Raw genomic sequence first — 20467 nt, forward strand, 5'->3', positions numbered from 1 at the left:
TCCAAAGCTTTTTCTTCCAGCAGACTCACTTGCTCTCAGGGAAAGCATATTTTGCCTTCCATCCAGAGCCAATGTGAAGCAGCCAGAGCAAGTAAAACATGCAGGCTTTCTCTGTGTTGCCAACCCCAGAACCTTCCAAGAGAACATCCAGTCATTCTTTGAAAAGAGTTACCACAACAGTACCGAAAAACTAACAAATAAAACCCAATGCTGTCACTTCATGTTACTAATAGGATATCTAAATTTAGCCCATTGGGAGGAAATGTCTGGGGCTTTGGTATTATAGTATGGAAATGAAATAAAAGAATATTTTAATTTCCTCTAACTTTATGTGTGTATAGGAGAATAATGTAATGTTCAATTTGTAGTCCACTTTCAACCTCCCACAGCCTGTTCTTTTGGAGTGCAGCTCTCCCATAACCATTATAACATTAACAACCTATAGAAATGGTAACATATTATGATATTTTCTCAAACTAGAAAACGTGTTTCATTATTGTTATTTAGAAATTCTTTAAAGTTTCTTGCAAGACTTTCTAATGTTTATTTCCCATATTCCACGTGGGGGAGCCAGTTCCTCAATATTCACATTCCTGAGATCACTTGTAAATAGAGGCAGCATGAGCTGCAGCACAGTGTAGATTTCCTCTAGCACTGCACAAGTATATAAACATTGAAGCAAATGTAGTTTATCTAATTAGTGAATGAAAATGACACAGACATTCTAAAAGTTTCTGGGGAATGAACTTCCATCACAAAATCTATGAAATTATACCTTGACCTACAAAATATACGTTCTTCTTCAAGCAAGCCAAGAAGAGGTTTATTCCATTCAGTGATGATGGTGATCTATTCCTGCAAAAACTTCTGATCATCTGAACATAACCCATGTGTTAATTACAGCTGAAAATCAAAATAAATGTCTATTATAGAATAATAGATGTCATACACCCATGGCTGGATTAAGTTCAGCATCAGATACTTTGATCTTCATTTCCTATGTTTGCCAGTCCTCATTGATATTGTTTCTGTTGTTAGCTCTGACAGCTTCCAAGTCCAGTGTTCAGGGAGCTGGCCATTCTCAAAGCTCCAGCTGGACTCCAAAAAGAACCATTATCCTGGTTTCTCCTCATATAACTTCCCACTAACACACACACCACGCATGCATACCCACCCACACATAGAGGGCTACACATATGCATCCACCAGAACAAAGAGATGACATCTTGGGCTGTATGCTATCTTTTGTTTAGTCTGTGATTTGATTCCTTTGAATTCAGAGGGCAAAAATCTGAACTCTTTATTGGAAAACTGATTACAGTTGAGTAACCTTTACTTCTATTGATTTCAAAACCTCAGAGAGTACCTACCACCATAATGATTTCTACCATCCAAATTTTTCTTACACCAAATGGAAGCAGACTATACCAACCACTTTGTATTAAGACTGAGGGCAGAGTTAAGAGCTTGAAGAGCTACAGACAAATTCATTGTGTTACCCATGTTGCTTCTATGTTCCATTGGTGTCTGTACTGCTGACTGCCTTTATCCAGAACAGGGTATTAAATTGGTGGAGGGGAAAATATCTTCATTTCAGAGTTGGAATATTTTGGTGTAATGACACAGAAAAGAGACTGCCATTGCATGAGAGCAAATTTTCTTTTTAAATACAGATATTCCTTGAAGGGTTTCAAGGATAATCTTACTGCTTGAGGCTAAAAGAAATCTGACCAACAAAAAGGTTAGCAAATACTTCTTTCTACTGTAGGGATTTTGTATTTGTTTAGAAAGGAAGCAAAAGACTGCAAACCTTGAGAAGAATTTTATACATCGTGCAATTGCCAAGAATTGCACAATCCAAGGAAATCTAAGGGAAAAGATAGCACCAGGATCTCACAGAAGGGAGTTGCTGTGGGCAGCTTTTTGGCAAAGTGTCTTGGGACAAAAGTGGTATAGTTTAACCCAGAATAATTGCCCTTACCTTGACGGCTGTAATCAGTGCAAGATGACAGGAATCTTATTACTGCAGAACTCAAACCTGTATATCAGGTTTATATTGCTGTACTTCAGACAGAACATTCAGAATACTTAAATCCCACCAGAGTACAGTTTAAATAAATCACAGAAGTGTTCCTTCTGTTGATTCCTACTGTTGGGTGGCATGAATCCCTCCTTGGTGAAGAACACAAAGAAACATTACAGATATTAGCCATTGAATACACTCATTTTTACAAATTTCAGAGTTGTTTTGAGCCCCAGCTGTGTTGACAGTATCCTTGAAAAAATCTGGTTATAATATAAAAACTATAAGACTGCTTGAGAGAGGAGAGGAAGAACTAGCATGAGAGAAACTGGGTGCTTTGATTATATTTGCCAAATGGAGCCTTGAAGGGGAGATGGATATGAATGTTGTTCGCATGACAAATGATCTAGCAGAAAATATTCAGTGAAGATAATGAAATTCTTTGCCAGGCTGGCCAGCGTCATATGTATGGTGAGGCACACACATTTGGCAGCCTTGCTTATCATGGTTTCTACAGCCATGTAGCTCTCTGACACACTTCTTTCTGCTTTCTGGCTCCAGGCCATTAAGGAGTGACAGAAGCAGCAATGTTAAACTAATAAAAGGATCTGAGAGCTAATAAGGGAGCTGAAATAGTTTTGTGACAGAAAGAAATGGTGATACAAGCAATGCAATGGAATAAAACAGAGTAATTTGGCAAGTCTAAAGAGAAGGACATAGTGAGAGAGAGACTGTCCCAGCCTCATCCACAGGCTATCTCCCCTTTCACACACTGTACATCTCCCACACCTTTGCCTTCAGGATTCCTTGCACTGTTTTGATTCTCACTGACTGTGCCAGTTTCTGACAAACACTCCTGCTTTTGAGCCATTCAGTGACCAGATACTGGCTCCTATCCACAGTTCCTTTTGTGAATCTTCAATAGGAAATTGGTGACTGAGCTTGAAAGATACCATATCTGGAGCTTCATGAAGTATAGCAGCCATGTACCTAAGGGACAGAGAAGACAGCTGGGTGAAATTCTGAGAAGAGAAGATCAAGCTGGGAGTGATATCCATGGGAGAAGCTGAAATGTCTTTCTTCCTGTATTAAAAACTCCCTGCAGATGGCCTGTCTCCTGTCCTACTGATTTCAGTGGGCTTAGGATCAGATCTGTGACACACAGGAGATTCTGCATGGACACTGAAAATGTAACCTGTCTCTTAGTTCGTTTTACAGCATTGCTGATTTAATTATGGAGATATTAACATCCTAAGAATGTTTCCTACTTATCTTAATCACTGGTATTTATTTTAACACATGAGTCTGTAGCGCCAGGGCCCTCAGTTTGAAAGTGGCCCCACAAGGAGTATGTAGTCAGTCAAATATGACTTGCATTGGATAGACTTCACTTGTGCCACAGATCAGCTACCTACTACATGCTGTTGTTAAGGGAAGCTCAATCCTGTGGACTTAAAGGCCAAGGGGATTTCTCCTTCCCAGCCAGGCTGTTTGCTGCTGTTCCCATTTGCAGGTCCAGCCAATAGCGAGGCCGAATGTGTACTCCAAAGATGGAGATATGTGCGCACACACACACACACACACAGAGCCAGGCACACCCAGATGAACACCAATAGCACTCCCAGAAACATGAACGATAAAGGGGGCCCAGTCCAGTTCCTCCCCTCCAGCTGATCAGGATTGAGTTCACTAGGGGACATACATACACTATGCACACCATCATTCTCTTGATCCACAGGCACACACATGCCTGTAGGTCCCTGAACCTGAGACCAGACCATAAGTCTGTCCAGAATCCATGCCCAGACCCTGGGCCCTGTTTATTCAGTCTTCAAGTCCAACCTCAGGTCTTTTCAGGTGTGGGTCTCCTTCTGCTTGCTAGCTAGTCCAGCTTAAAGTTCAACATTGAATCACACGTATACCATCCCACAGAGAACAGGGAGCAAAGTCATGCCAGCAAGAGTCAGGAATAGAGTTTAATAATAATGCAGTCTTTATCTTAAAGAATACTACCTAATTTAATGCTTGTGCTATAAGATCCTTGGGTTTAATTAAATTCTGAATGTAACAGATCGGTAACCATTTCTATGGAAAAAATTCTTATTTTTGCCAGCATGTTCATGCATGCAAAACCCCTGAGTGTAAATGGTTTTGCTTCTAGAGCCTGAGAAAATTCCAGCTGGGATCTGTAACTCTATTCCTAAAGTCCCAGAGAATCCTATTATAAGGTAAGAGAAGCTATGGGTGAAATTCTCTCTCACTGATATGCAACAAATTGTTGCCAATCTGAATAATTATGAGACCAGGACTGCAGGACACACTGCCCTGCATGCTATTCATAGCCTGCCTATCCCCTTCTCTCTACATATCCCTTTTCTTCGTGCACATGATGTCTCAATTATTCTTCTGGCTAATATTCTTATATCTCTGAAGAATTTAAAATAAAGACATTTGCATGAAACTATGCTTCTTTCAGAGAATAGTGATGTTTCTTTCTTAACAGTGTTGGCTTCCAGCCATTAAGCCCTAATCTAACAGCTCCCACAGTGCTGTGCATTGTCTGTGTAATAAATCTCTGTTGGAAAAAGAATAGAATGAATGAATAATTTATCTTGTCAGACATAATACAGCAACGGATGTCATCAGTGTCTGCAGCAAACCTAAATTTATAGCTAAACAAATGTTACTGACCCTTGAATAAACAGAAGAAAGTTGATTTGTTGCCCAACAGTGTGTAAGACCTATAATTGAAACACTGATTTCATTGTCTCTACCAGGAGAGGTAGGGGATGCAAGTTCAGAAAGAATACTTTCCATGCCTAATGTCTTAGTGCACTTTGCTATAATTTCTGCTGAAAATTTCTGAAAAATGGCATGGAGTCAGTGTAATCTAAATAAAGGTGAGGATATGGAATGGTTCTCCTGTCTTTAAAGTAGTAATTGTGCCAGGACTTAGATTAAAGAGAATACAGTACTGTATTAATTAATTAACAGTGAAAATAATTACGCTCTTATATTGGTGGCCATCACCAGATTATTTCAGTGCCACTGTAAGAAGTCCCATAAAATATTTTGAACATTCCTAAACAGAATTCCTATATGCACTTCCCATAGCTTTAAAAAACAAAAATCATAATATTTGCCATGGATGCAGGGGTCCTCCTCCTCATCTTAGAGGAGATGAGGAGTGAGATTTAATGCAGAGAATCTTGTTCTTTATAACAGTTCTTAATAAAAATGACTTCTTGCAGGACCCCAATTGTGACACTTTGCTCACAGATACAATCTGAGTTACAGAGTTTTGCTTTCTGTTGCTTTATATGTCATTTAATATGAATATTCAAGGTTTAAATTTAATAGTATAAATTTAAATAAAAAGTTAAAAACATATAAGCTACAATTAATAAAAGAGAGTGTTACTGGTTATTAGCTACTTTCAGTAACTCAACGAAATCTGCTGCTTATGCTACTTTGCTGAGCTCAGCTCTGCTAGTTATCCTCTGTCACCCATGCTGGAAGCAAGGTGTTCATTTGTCACAGCAACCGACTGAAGGGTTAGCCATTCTTAAAATACATTTCTGTTATCCTCTTACTCTGTAATTCTCTAAATGTATCACAAAAAGCAACACTATTCCATGCTTCAAATTTCCTAATTCCATTTGGTTTGGTCTATCACAGCACTCTATTTTTTTTATGTTATATTTAAGCATCTTTAATCAGCAAGTGAAGTCCCATGATTCAGAAAATATTTGCCTGGAACTGCCTCACAATAGCATCCAGGACATATTATCCATAAAGCCACAAAACTTCCAGAATTAAAGTGGATTCACTTACTTCACTTTTTAAAATTAATACTTGCATTCATATCTTCATATTACAGGATCATAAGGCCCAGTGCATAACACAGCCTCTTCACTTGGGAGTATTGACTGAGAAGTTGAATGAAAAACATCCTCTAAAACTTGCTGCCTAGATAGATGTCATGAATGTAAGTGCACATATTTCCATAAAAGCAAGATAACTCAAGAAAACTTTATGTGGTAGAAAAAGGAGTAGATGAATTCCACTTCTGCATGCATAGAACATATTTTCTGACTGATATATATATGCAGGATAGCAATGGATGGTTATAACTAATTAAAAGAGAACCTGTTGAATGTCTGCTTGTTTCAGCTTCTGACTCATTGCCTGGTCTATCTTCTGCATGAAAAATGTCAAGCGTCAGTAGTCTGAACTGGGGAAGGGAATATGTGAGAACCTTCACTTAATTTTAAATCAGGATGTGGAGGTTTGCCAACAGCTCAGATGGGTAGCGCTAAGATAGTACTACCTGCAGAAAGCTTTTCCTTCCATTCCTTGTCACTGATAATTACTGTTTAATCCATCTATCCTAGTGTTTGCTGGAATTTATGATCTGATTCTATTTTTCCATCAGAATATGGGCACTTGGTTAAAAAAATAGAAATAACTTTGTTATTTACAGTTACCCCACTTCTCCATTTGGAATCCACCCTGAATTGCACCTGGGGAAGGGAACAATATGGCTGGCATCACAACAGAAGCTAAATCCAACTCCATAAACATAGTTATACTGGTCTCAGTCCAGAAATTCCTCTCACTTACATTTTTCAAAATAGTCTATGGCTCAGTGTATGGATCTGGTTTCTGATCTTGCTGTGGATGTGGTGCCTCTTCCTTCTTCTCTATGTAAATGTGCTTGTTAAGACCACCAGAATATGTCACCAGGCTGACCCATTGGCTATCTTACTATTTAACTTGTTCTAGGGCCTTCTGTAGCAGCAGGCTCTGATCCAGTCTGCTTTTGTGATTTTTTTTCTTTAAATTTTGTCTGGGCCCTTCTGCCATTAATCTTTCTCCTGGTGAGGTCTTCTTCCTTACCTATTTCTGTCTAGAAAAGCATGCACAGAAGATGGTCATTCCAGGCTGCTCACTGTACTGGCAAAACCAAACATGCACGTGTTGGATTTTTTTGTAGAAGCAGACTGACAAAAATTTGCCAAACTTTATATACTTTAAGAGCTTCCTGACCCATAATATGAAGGCCAGGTAATCTTTTTCAGATAAGATCTTTCAATAAAAATACATGGTTTTGGTTTATCTCTCAATAGCATTGCCACTGCTGACCTAATACTAGCTATTATCCAAACCTAATACGGTCCTCTGACTATACTTACCAGGCATGGTTTGGTTGTTGCACTAGCCCGCTGTCTTTTCAATAAAGCAAACCTGTTGGCTGTGACAATTAAGCATGGGCCATTTGTGTATGTGTGTGTATGTGTATGTGCAGAAGCAAATATTTTCCAGGGCATTGAAAGGAACTAAAAGGTAGTAGGCAAAATAATACAGTTGATAGAAACTGCTGGATGGTATTCAGAAAGTATCCAAATGAGCTCACAATTATGTGTTGTGGCTGCACTGCATTGCAAAGTGGGTAGATGGGAACATATGCTGAAATATAGCAAGGGTTTTACCCAACATTCCAGCCAAGAGTGCCAGCACATTTTCAGCATTCACCTAGATGTGTTTACTTGTTTTTTTCTGGCTCATCCACATATAAAGACCTTTATCTGAGAATGTGACAATCCCCTAATATATCTATATCCAAAGTTACTGATACTAACAAACATTGTATTTTTTTTCTTGTTTTAATATGGATTTTTGTTTGTGTGGGCTTTTAAATAAGGTAAAAGTGGTGGAACAGATACTGGACTATGCCATAGCAGCTATGGGATTTTGTAGATCAGTAGCAGTAAAAATAGAATGACTCCTGGCAAAAAGACATTTCATACAGCTATCTACTTTTTGCCTGTTAAGTATCAAATTCTGCTCTTCAGCAATAGAAAGTGTGAATAAACAGGAAAATTGTGACATATTAGCAACATAATTTAACTCAGTATGCCGTTCTTTTTATTTCAGCAGATCTTTTTACAAAGATTTGGCTGTTGATAGGTTTCCATTCATGCCTACCATGTTTTCCATAGCCTGGCACAAATTTCAGTGAGTGGAAGGCATATGACAATCTGGTTTCTTGGCTGTGACATGTCACATCAACTAAGGCATGCTCAATGAAAAGCACAATGCGGATGTCTTTTGCACACTGCCCAGTGCGCTATCTGCAGTCTGCTGCAAAACAATATGGTGCTTTCTGCTGTTTCCATTTTGGTGTATAATTTTCCATAAATTTCTAATTAAAACAGAGTGCATGTTATATTAATATTTGTACTAGACCTGAAGCAATAATACTGAAACTGTAACATGGTGCAATCATTCTGCAGGAAGGTACTGATATGAAATAGAATTAAAGCAGGTATACCTTAGTCTGCTCCTCTCCTGGCTGAACAAATCCAGCTCTCCTAGCTTTTTCTTGTACGTCATCTGCTCCAGCCCACTAACCATCTTAGTGGCCCTCCACTGGACTTGCAATATTTTGTCAATGTCTTTCTTGAACTGGCAGGCTCAAAACTGGACTCAGTACTCCAGATGCAGCCTCCCAAGTGCTGAAGAGAGGGAAATTATCACTACCCTCAACCTGCTTGCTACACTCATGTTACTGGAACCCAGTATATGGCTGGCCTTTATCACAGCAAGGGCACGCTGCTGACTCATGCTTGATTTGTTGTCCACCAGGACCTCCGTGTTCTTTTCTGTAAAGCTTTCTTTCTAGCCAGTTGGTCCCCCACCCGTACTGTTGCATGGGGTTATTCCTCTTCCGGTGCAGGACTTTGCATGTCTTGAGGCCCCCCTGACTAGCAGCCCTGCCCTCCAGCATAGTGACAGCCCCCCATAATTTGATTTCATCTTTGCACTTGCTGAGGGTGCCACTGTTCAAGTCATTAAAGTTTTGCCATTAAATAGAACAAAGGAAATTTCACTCAAGGACAACAGTGGATTCTTTGTTGTACCAAATGTTGCTCATTGTTCCTGAGTAAGTAGCTACCTTAATTTCAGATGGGCTATTTGCTTTTAATAAGCAGGCTTTTGAATCTATGCATTTCTCACAATTCTACCATTTAAATTATTAAAAACTCTTTTACTTGTCTCTTTTATTTTGATCATAGATGCGCAAAATTTCAAGGTTGGAGGCTCCTGGTTTACTGGTAGATTGTCCCGGTGCATTACTGCTTCTACTGGCCATATTTATTGACCTTGCTATTGACTCTTTTTGCTTCTTTTCCACTCATAAACATTATATGCTTCCTTTCTCTTCTCCATTCTGTTTTAGGAACTCCTGGCAACCACCCTATCTTCTGTCATGCAAATAATTCTGTGCCACTAATCTTTTTCCATCCTTTTCTTTGTTGATGCCCCTTTCTACTTAGTCACCTTTCTTTCTCCTTTCTGTCTGTCCCAGGAATTCTGTGCTTTGTATCAGACTCTGTTACCTTTTTTTGATACTCAGCTCACATTCTCCTTATGGCAAGGGCTCCATATGTCCCCTTGCCCAGACTATTCTTTCTGCTCCACAACAGAAGCTTCGTATCTCCTTCACATTATTTCCCTCTTCTTTTTTCCTGCTCAGGCAATAAATCATTTGGTGATTTATCACTGAATATGCCTAATGGGGAAGACTGAATAGGGAAAATATTCAGTTTATAGCTGGACAGTATGGCATTAACTGGTGTGACCAACTGGCTATTTGATCTGGAGAAAACTGCAGAGGTATTTAAGTTGTTAGAGTGCAATGATGCTACCCATTCCATAGTTATCACATTACTTCCAAACAGACAGACAGAGAAATGTCATCAAATGATGTCATAAGGCTTAGCCAGCTTAGTTATGTGATGCATAGTCCAACACATTCTTGAAATATGCTGCAGTTCCTGGATTAGTTCTTTATATGCTATTTTCAGGCAAGTTTGTATATATACAGTTGCATGTACTAAAATCTCTCCCTTTAGTCAGCAAGACATCCCCACTATATTCTTATTTTCTTGCATAGGCACCTTTTTTGGATTTACTGAAAAACATACCTACTGTATAAAATACCTGTAGTGTTGTAGCTGACCAATAGTTTAGCAAGAAGGCTCTCCTAGTACCTATTACCTGGGATTTTACCCTCTTGAGATGCTTTTCATGTATAGATATGAGAGACAGGACTTTCTGACTACATCCTTTTCAAAAGCAATGTTTCATTCACTTCTTTATAAAGTCATGCCATCTGCATTAGCAATATTTTTTGAAAAATTTTTTAACATAAAATATGGAATACTTATGGTATCCTTTCTATTTACATTTTATCATCAAAACACCACGATGCTTAGCTATAATCATGAAATGACAAATGGGAAAATTTGCTTAATATTTATTAAGTCAATTATTTTTCTGGGTTTGACCAGTTGACTTTCAAGTTTTGGGGGGTTTATATTCAATTAAATGTGAGCAACTGAAGAATTTGTGCATCATCCTTTCTGCAAGCAAAATTACAGATAATGACTTCACCATCATTCTTTAGAAATAGTTGATAGCCATTCTACTGAAAGAAGTCTTTTGACTTTTTCTTTGCACTCTTCTGATGATCCTCAAACTGTCTGAAGCATTTTCAGCTCTCAAATTCTTTCTGCTCCAGCGGCTATGCATACTTATCACCAAACTTCAAAAGCCTCTGGAAGCAATCTGTGAAGAATCTGCAAAACACCTGCCATAGTCTCATGGTTTGATACACCAGAGGACTGTGCTGCCATTCAGAGGGACCTGTACAGGCTGGAGAGGTGAGCAGAGAGGAACCTCATGAAGTTCAACAAAGGCAAGCGCAGGGTCCTGCACCTGGGGAGGAATAATCCCCTGCACCAGGACAGGCTGGGGGTTGACCTGCTGGAAAGCAGCTCTGCGGAGAAGGGCCTGGGGATCCTGGAAGACAACAAGCTGACCATGAGCAAGCAATGTGCCCTTGTGGCCAAGAAGGCCGATGGTATTCCGGGTTGCATTAGGAAGAGCATTGCCAGCAGGTTGAGGGAGGTGATCCTCCCCCTCTACTCAGCCCTGCTGAGGCCACATCTGGAATACTGTGTCCAGTTTGGGCTCCCCAGTACAAGAGAAACATGGAGCCACCGCAGCAAGTCCAGAGGAGGGCTACTAAGATGATTAGGGGACTGGAGCATCTCTCATATGAGGAAAGGCTGAGAGAGCTGGGCTTGTTGAGCCTGGAGAAGAGAAGACTGAGGGGGGATCTTATCAATGTGTATAAGTATCTGAAAAGAGTGTGTAGAGAGGAGGGGCCAGACTCTTTTCAGTGGTGCCCAGCAATAGGACGAGAGGCAATGGGCACAAACTGAAACACAAGAAGTTCCATCTGAACATGAGAAAAAACTTCTGTATTATGAGGGTGACAGAGCACTGGAGCAGGTTGTCCAGAGAGGTTGTGGAGTCTCCATCCTTTGAGATATTCAAAAGCCTCCTAGACATGGTCCTGGGCAATGTGTTGTAGGTGACCCTGCTTGAGCAGGGGGGTTGGACTAGATGATCTCCAGAAGTCCCTTCCAATCTCAACCCATCTGTGATTCTGTTTACAATTTGTGGACAACAGATAAGGTGGATAACTTTCCCACAGATCTCCTAGTTACACCTTCTGTTTTATCCCATTTTGTAAATATTATGCTAAATGTTTATTTTCTGGGTGAAACATGTAAATATGTGAGTTGCCATGCCCAGTCTCTTGCAGAAGCACTATTGAATTACTACAAATGTAGATATAAACCTAGAGAAGTAAGCATGGCTTTAGTAAGCATGCCTTTTGGCAAAAGTACTAGATCACTTCTTGAGAAAGATGCTCTTCCATTGCCTTGCACTCCCTCATACAAGCAACACAGGGATGGAGAGGAAGGAGCAAAGAGGAAAGGAAGGAAGAAGTGTGAGGAAGGGAGTTTTGAAAAGTAATTAAGTGTTGAGAACCAGAAGTTATTCACTTTGATGTTATTTACTTCTGCACATGCCACCTTTAAATCCCACCTTTCTCAGTGTGATTTAGGTCCAGATTAGGACAACTGCATTTTGGTATCTATTTGTGCATGAATACCTATGAACCATGGACTTGATTCAGTCCACATGGGCACATGCCCACTACACATGGGCAGCTCCTGCCATCTGATATGCTCTTGTGTCTCCCACCTGACCTCCAACAGCCACTTCAAAGGGTCCTGGGGCTGCCATAGCTCCTGTGGCATATCTGTGAGGCCTGAAAGTCTCTGTGGGCTGTGCTAACATGTCTCAAATGCCACCAGATACTTATATGTAGGCAACCAAATTGAATCCTAGATTTCCACTGACTCCAACTAGAGTTTAAGGTACCTCACTCAGCTGCAGATACCTACATGTGAACACCTAAATTTAGATGTCTTAATCTCCAGCTGAATACATTGTGTCCCCGAAGGATTATAATACTTTGCCCAGAAAGGTGGTGTGAAGATATGGTTAATTAATAATTGTATTTGTCCATCCAAAGGAGTGATGGGGCAGGGATTCATATCTAAAATAGATCTGCAAATGGCCTGACTGTACCTCAGTTTGAGTTTGTAGTACTCTCATCTATTTCCTACAGCAGTTGCTCAGTGGCATAGTGCATCAGATAAAACCCATTTAAGACACTGAAAAATATAAACAACTTTTTCAAGTGCAGTTCTGAATTTGTGAATTTGATATTCTACTTAAATTTTAAGTTTCATTTTGTCTTAAATGATTTGTGGTACCCTTACTAACTTAATTTTACAGTAAGTTAAGCTGTGTTGGCAAGCTGACAAGTGAACTGTGAATCTGTTTTAACAAATTGAATCCTAAAGTTCCTTTAGTATCAGTAAATATTAAAACCTACCATTAAAGAAGTCTTCTAGAGTAGTTTGTTTATAATGGCAGAAAATATATGAGCTGCTCAAAATGAAATAGAATACCTCATAAGCTGTTTTGGTCTTTCAGTGGGTGGGCAAGAAATAATTTCAGAAGAATTACCGTCTGGGAAAAAATGCTTGAATTAAATACACAGTATGTATCAGTGTTTATATGAATATGTCAAAACTGGAAGAGGGATATTTTATATAACTTTCTCAATCATTGCTTATATTTCTTTCTTCACTTAGTTCTGAGAAGAAGACATGCAAGGAACAAGATTCTTTGGAAGAGAATCCTGTAATAAGCTACAGCAGCTGATCCTGCAGCAGGAGTTGATCCTTCCTAGAGCTCATAACAGGAATTACAAAAATATAACAAAAATATTCCACCCTTTACAATTTTATTAAGAAAGAGGGAGACTGCAATGTCATGAAATTCTAGTTATACATTAAAAATCTTTTTATTGACTATAATTTGACCCTCTGATGCAGCTAGGTAGTGCCATAGCTTTATAGGTTCTTTCTCATGTTCTCAGTAATATATCACTGTGGTAAATTTCTATGGTTAGAGATGGAAGCATCTGAGTTGCTCAGATTTCTGGCAGAGAAGTGAATACCTTGGAAGAATAAATGTCCCTTTATATTTATAATGGAAGCACAACTTATACACACTAACTTGATTAGTTTTGGGAATGCATATTTCTAGATCCAGGTATGAAGACATATTTATGCCACGTTAAAACATTTTTGTGTATGCCCTGGACCTAAATTCAAAATAAGCTTCTTGCCATTTCTTCATCCCTCTCAACATAGCTCTAGTTCTAACGGTGGTTAGCATTATGTGGAAAAGACATTCAACTGAAGTGTAGAGCCCAAACAACACATGTATGAGAAGGAAATATAATCATCCAACTTAAATCTCTTGGCCAGCTATGTGCCTTTGCCCCTTTGAACTCGTATTATTCTTGTCCTTGCTCAAAATTAGGCTTCAGACTCTTGAGATAATGATCTTTTGTCTTATGCATCTGTAAGTGAATAATCAAGAGGGATGAAAACAATATAAAGAAGTTATTGTTTGCCAATCAATTGGTGACCTTGCACTAATTCCTGGTCCCTTCAGCAAAGTCTAAATAAAGTCATTTGGGAGGAATACCTATCTCAGGATTGCTAGAAATAGCAGCCTCCTCCACTCTCTGGAAGTGGGTTATGAAATAAGAGCAAAGACAACCTATTATCTATTTCTGGAAGTGGTTTTTGTATCTTTGTTCCCATCACCATCAATAGCATCAAGGCCTTGGCTGACGGGTCCTCACAGTTGCAGATCTGCCTTCCCACCGTGTTCACCAGAATTTTTGGTTTACTGACACAGAAGATGCTTTTGATGAGCACTTCTCCATGACATGTAAGGAATGTGGATTCATGCTGTGCTCTTTGGAGTTTTCCTCTCACTAGCTGTATTGCAGAACTATTTCAGTTCTGATATATTTTGGACCTTCTAAAAATGTAGGGAAGGGGCAGGACTTAGTCAATAATTCTAAGATTTATCAGTTTAGTCTTACATCTGAGCCATTTAATGGAATATTTAAAGGCATTTAAACCATAAATACCTTCTGATAAAGAGATGCTACAGTGAACACGGTTTGGTAGGGAAAGGGTGGGATTTGGAGGATTTTAACCTGGAAAGTAGGACTGCCATTTAGGTTTAAAAACAGTGGGTTTTTTTCCAGTAAGTTTTTCCTTATGTGCATCTGAATCCTTAGCCTGAGAATTTTATCAAATCAGTTAATACAGAGGAATGAGAAAAAAACAATGGTTTGTATAAACTTTAGCAAATTATCCTGGTAAACTTAATGATATATTTAACATTTGACTGTCCTGAAAGAGATTTTTATATCTCATCAAGACATTAGGACAAAACTCTTTGGAAGTCACAAGGATCTAGTGATACTCTAATGCAGGGATGAATCATCAAGAACCTTGGAATCCTATTTCTAACTATATCACTAATCTGCTTTGTAGCTATGGGTGCTCCTGACTGTCCACCTGCTTCCCATCTGTCTCTCAGGATTGGAGGCTTTTGAAGAAAGCCTTATTATATGTTTATATGATTTTTGTCATGATAGGTTTTCTCGCTGTTACTATTGTATAAAGAGTAAATAACAACAATAATAACCATAGGACATAATATGGCCTATAAATGTATGTGTGGATATTGCGCTTTGTAACAGAAAACTTTAATAAAACATCTTTTCATAAAAGTGGGATACTAGCTGTGACCCAAAGGATGTAGCTTATGTTGTCAAAGAAAAAAAAAGTCCTCTCTCAAACTTATGAAGGAATGTTAGTCTTAGCAATGCATATGGAGAAAATCTGTGGTATAGGAATAAAAATAATGAATCTGAGCTCCACAGGGAAGACACCTAGTTGAGTACTTTACTCATTGAAACGTCACAGAAAATATTTGTTCAAGTGGCTTACAGATCTCATGGAAAGCATGCTAATAAATTTGCAAATTTTTCTCATGTAACTTACCCATTTTTTAAAAGTAGCTATTGCCATATTGCCTGCAAAAATATTTCATTGACTCCAGTGATCTCCCAACTGGAGACATAGAAGTGTATATTGTGATCTGGTTTGTGGCAGACAGGGATATGTCTGTGTCCAATGGTGAATACCAACTGGTTCTGTGAAAGCTTTTTTGTTTCCAACTGTTTTAGACTGTAAATGTAACTGTGACCATTGTTTTCTCTTCAGTCTCTACACTTGTTTAGAACATTTCTGTTGTCTGTAATGTGCAGGGAAATTAGGCCACACACGATATTGGGCAAGCAAAGACTTTTAATAGCCACCTTTCACTGAAACAGGAGATTTTCCACTGGTAAGGCCAGTATTTTTAAGGGATTCTACACAGAACTTTTCTGAAAAGAAAGGGAGTGAATATTTCACCCGGATATCTGTTGAGAGATCTAGAGTACTCAGACTGGGGGAAATGAGGGAAATCCAAAGGAAAGAGGTAAGAACTGTATCAGGAAGAAGGAAGAGGATCAGAGAGGAAAAAGACAGGAGGAGGTCTCCTGCCTTATCTGGTACTCGCTTGATGATCCCAAGCCCCACAAAAGAGAAGAAGAGCCCCACTTCTTTTTCCTAGGGAATTAACTCACTTATCTGTTTTAAAAGTCTAAGCTAAAGTGTCTAAGAGTAAGACTTTTTCTTAGATTGTTTCTTTCTTTACTTCTGCCATCCGGAAAGAGTTGTCTAAATGCCAGGGAGTTCAGAACAAAATTGACTCTGCAGAAATTGTATGTGTGTCTCAGGGCTCAGGACAGAACTCAGAATCTGCTTGGTACTCCTACCCAGGAAGTAAAGTATGACCTCTCATTTGTCCATTTGTAGGTGTGAAAGCACAACACTTTATAACAGATGTGACTATTTTATTAAGTAAACTGAGTGAGGCTAAAGCTTCTTCCTTGAAATAACTAATAGCCATGAAAAAAGAGAGTAAAGTTATGTTGTGGGTTTTTTTCTGCCTTTTTCTTTTTTCTTACTGTTGTCCTTATCTTCAAAATATCCCTTTTCAGTTATGGGTAGGTAAGTATCACTGAACAGTATTGATTGACTCTCTGAATACAGTCAGAGATGCTGGGAGGACTGTTAAAGGAGACTAGCTTTAAATGAATTAGCCCTGATATTAAAAACAATCCTGCTAGCTAGGGTAGCATGTTAAAACAGTCTGTGCTGAGCTCCAGCCTAGTTTATATTATTCACTCTCGGAATTTTCTTTGAAGCTAAGAGCATAGGCCTAGACTCACTGTCACACCTACTGTGTAGAGGTAGAAGAAGAAGAGAGAATTACATTTAAGTCTCTACAGCGCTTTCACAGCTTAAGGAAGCAGAGCTATAAGGGATTCCTTCCCAGAGTCGCTGACTCATCAGGAAGATGGTTGACTAACCTACCAGCTATGTGATAGTGTTTTTCCTGGGCAGGCTGGCCCAGGACACCAGCCTCCACCCATGTGACCTCAGTGAAGACCTCAGTACTATTGTGCAACAAAGCCAAGTACTGTCTGCATCCAAGTCATTACTATCCTGGGAATCTTGGCCTAGCACGAACAACAGTATCCCCTAGTCTACTACTGTAGAAGCCTCATAATGGCTCTTGATGGCTTTTTGGAGATATCCTCAACATATAGTAATGCAGTGACATCTCCACATAAAAGAGGACAAGGCAGGAATTTGATCACATCATACTTTTCCTAGCAGTCCTGGGAGCTGTGCACGAGTGTCAATGTCATAGAGGCTGAGCCCAGACTTTCAGTCTCTTCCATGTAGCAGTCCAATCAGCATACTTTGAATGCAAAGCAATGTCTCTTGCATCCTGTGCAGCTCCTTACAGTTCCTGCAGCTCATCTTTTTCTGATAATCTGTGCACCTCTGCAATCTGCAAGCCCTTATGAGTGCACATTTTCATCTCAAATTCATGGTTCATCACAGAGTTTAATCCTGTGCCATGGACAGAACTACAGAATGGCTGAGGTTGGAAAAGACCTTGAAAGACGTGGATGCACATGAGAAATGGGCTGACTGTGGGAAAGCGGTGACGTAGGACAGACACAGGCTGGAAAGGTAGAGAAAACAGTCAAAGAAACAGTCTTTTCTCTTCAGCGTACAGAAGTTTTACACAGTGAGCATTCCTCCTCAGTTTGCTGTAGATGTTGCTACAGACATGCAAATGCTGAGGGATGGAAAAGGAGAGAGAATAACTGTCAGAAGGAAGTGAAACAGGTATAGGATAAGTTGCCAAAAGTGCAGGCACAGGATGACTCCAGAGATCCCAGTGTGTATAAACACAAATCACAAGTGGTCAGTTACCAGTCAGTGAAGGAATATAACCATCAGAGCTGAGTAGATCCAGTTTTAGGGCACAAGGAAGAGAACAAAGAGCATGGTGCTTATAACTGTTCCCTAGTGTGCTTTTCATAGTCTTGAACTACCACAGATAGGCTGTGGTTACATTTGGAGTTGTAGCTCCCTCTGGAAGATAGGTAAGTGTACTTTGAGTCACTGGCAGATAGTTTGGATTTGAAGATTTGTCTGTAGGTCATGGTAGTGAGAAGATTGGGGGAAATGGGAGTAAAAATGAGGAAGAGATGGGAAATCATATGTGCTCTGTAGGACATAAATACATAGTTCCTGCATACCCTGTTCATGTCCCCACTCTTCCTATTGCAAAGTCACTGGAAGACCTCAGATGGTTTTAAACCTTCATCTATTATCTAGCCTGAATGTGTTCATTGCACATTTGTTCTTTGTATTGTATTGTGTTCTTTGTATTTGTTCTTTGGCTGACATTGCTTTTTAGCTTAAATAACTTCTCTCATTTTTTCATGTTTACTTCTGTGATGCGTATATACAGACAGCTGTCATTTACCCTCTTACCATTTGTTTTGCTATGCCAAACACACAAAGCTTTTATAATCTCCTCTTGTAAAAAATACTCTTTAGTTCCCTGATCTCCTCTGCACCTGTTCCAATTAATCTTAATTATTCTTTACTGAACATACATGACCAGAATTACAAACCTATTTCATAGGAGGTCATACTAGTATCTCTCCAGCTCCAGTGAAATTACCATACCTGATATAACCTCAGTTTGTACCTGTTTTTTCATGAGCAGTTCCTGACTGGTAATCTTTATCATCTTATGACAAATGAATCCCACTCTTCCTTCTTCTCTTTCTTACCTACGTCAGATCAGAAAAAAAGAAATGTGAGCCAAGACCACTACTTAGGACTATTGTCTTACACTTTCTGCTACTAAATTTCATGCATTTTGCTTTATTCGGTATTGAGGGCCATTGGACTTTTCTGCATAACAACCCTATACTTCCAACCTGTGCCAAATCCATTTTTAAATAGCAGACTTGTACTTTTGTCCCCATTTCATTCGTATTAAATAAGATAATCTCACGTCTCATTATTCAGAAAGTCTACTAAAAACTCAAATCACAGTAATTCACCTTTCAGTTCAATGTCTAGTCCCCCCTCTAGTTAGTCCCTTATCCATTTTACGCAGCTGGTACTAATGTCTATTTTCTGTAACTTCGCTAATAATTTCCCACATGTCAGGATAACAAATATTTTTTAGAAGTCATTTGACTTCAGTGTTTCCTGTGTGAGTCACCTTTGCAATGTGCAAATGTTACAATCTGAAGTACAGGTTGATGCATAACTCCCTGCTGAATGAAGAGAATTAGTCCTGAGGCAAAACAAGCAGATCCTATGCTTAATTTGGTAACAAAGGCTTTATTTGAAGTAGGCAGGAATTGGATCTTCAGCTAATACAATGATTTTCAGTTACCAAGAATCTGTGAAATAGGAAGTAGCACCTTTTTAAAGGCCAGAACACTTAATGTTACAGAATTTTGGTAGGGAAGTTGTTTATAAAGACACTGGGAGACAGCTCTGCAGGCAGCAGTGCTGGAATCCAACTGTATACGTGGGAATTTTATAGGGAAGGGTGTGAATCTGTGATAACCATTGGCAGACAGAAGTTGTTGGACTCATCCCTAACTGACCTCCCAATCACAGTTACGCTGCACATAAAGTGGGAAACATAGTGCCAATTCTGTCTCTTCTTCATTCTGATCTGATCCAATCTCACGGCAAACAGCCTTTCTAGAAAAAAACACCATAAGAAACCCAGCAACCCTGCCCTGCTCTGTAACCTCAGGGAAAATCAGTAAGTGACATTATGACAAAACACCAGAGACAGACCTTTACTTGCTGCATAAAGGTGAAGAACTATTAACAGATGGCAGCTACTGGGTAAGAACCACTTTTTAAAGTAAGAATTTAGACTACACAAGGCCCAAGCCAACCGCATCACTCTCTCCAATGTCCTCTCTATGTTGAGGCTGTATTTGAATGAGAACTGTTCACTTTGGCTGCAAGTATGGGGTTGAGTAACATTTTATTTTACATTACTTTATCCAATTTCAGAAAACAGCCAGGTTAGACTTATTATATGTGCTTGTGAATATATATGTATGTTTGTATGCACATATACATTTGCATTTCAGTCCTTCATCAATGAAAAAATACATCCACGTTGTCTATATGCAGCACCAGACCTTTGGGGTTGGGACAGGTGGTTAAGATTAGTTAGTCCCTTTTCCCTCACAAATGCTTTCCAGCACCTTCCTCCCTCGGCTCCATTCTCCCAGTTAGCCATCTAGCAGATCACTGGGGAGACCTCTGGAAAGTGGGGCACTAATGCACCTCCTCCTCTGTCCCCCCCCGTGCCGTCCCCGATCATCGCCTGCCACGGTGCCTTGTCGCATTTAAACAGTACCCCCCCCCCCCCGACACAGCACCACACACACAGAAGAGCCGGCGCAACCCCCTTCCCGCGCAGCCAGGGCCGAGAAACGCCCCCGCGTTCCCCCGAGGAGCGGCCGAGCCCCCCGGCGGGGCTCCGCGCCTCCCCCCACGGCGGGCCGCCGCCCGGGAGCCCCGGGGGAGGCAGCGGGGCGGCGGAGCGCGGCTCTGCCCGCCCCCGGCCGCTGGGCGCCCTGCTGCGCCGTCTCGCCCCCGCCGGCCCCGGGGA

Source organism: Apteryx mantelli, chromosome 2 (genome assembly GCF_036417845.1).
Source record: "Apteryx mantelli isolate bAptMan1 chromosome 2, bAptMan1.hap1, whole genome shotgun sequence".
Lineage (NCBI taxonomy): Eukaryota > Metazoa > Chordata > Aves > Apterygiformes > Apterygidae > Apteryx > Apteryx mantelli.